The sequence below is a fragment of the Mycetomoellerius zeteki genome, unplaced genomic scaffold (assembly GCF_001594055.1).
Source record: "Mycetomoellerius zeteki isolate Tzet28-1 unplaced genomic scaffold, Tzet1.0 scaffold433, whole genome shotgun sequence".
Taxonomy (NCBI): domain Eukaryota; kingdom Metazoa; phylum Arthropoda; class Insecta; order Hymenoptera; family Formicidae; genus Mycetomoellerius; species Mycetomoellerius zeteki.
The window spans coordinates 1316515-1316840 of record NW_017257428.1 but is presented as its reverse complement, the minus strand read 5'-3'; the positions used below and the strand labels follow the sequence as shown (position 1 = coordinate 1316840).

The window sequence follows — 326 nt, the reverse complement described above, 5'->3', positions numbered from 1 at the left end:
GAGGAGGAGGAGGAGGAGGAGGTGGAGGAGGGCTAGGAGGCGGGAGGGTGGTGGTTTTTGAGATGATCCGGCCAATCTGCGCATCATTTCCCCCGATGCACCCCTAGCTCCCCCGGGCCGCGCGCGTAGCGGCAAACCGGCGCGCGGATTCCGCACCACCGCAAGCAGCGTGGAAAGCCCTGTTGAATGCCACATTTCGAGCCAAAGACGAAGTGGGTGGGAGAGGGTACGTGCCGCGCGCAGGGAGGAAGCGAGGGAGGGATCGCGGGCGCGTTTGCGGCGCGAAGAATGGAAGATAGAGACAGATAGAGAAAGGAGGGCGGCAC

General features: G+C 64.1%; 1 protein-coding gene across 1 annotated transcript in view; it reads left to right on the top strand.

Annotated features, from left to right (window-relative positions):
- LOC108726696 (mucin-17) overlaps window positions 1–326 on the top strand; it is a 34861-nt gene that overhangs the window by 4980 nt on the left and 29555 nt on the right. The window lies entirely within an intron of this gene.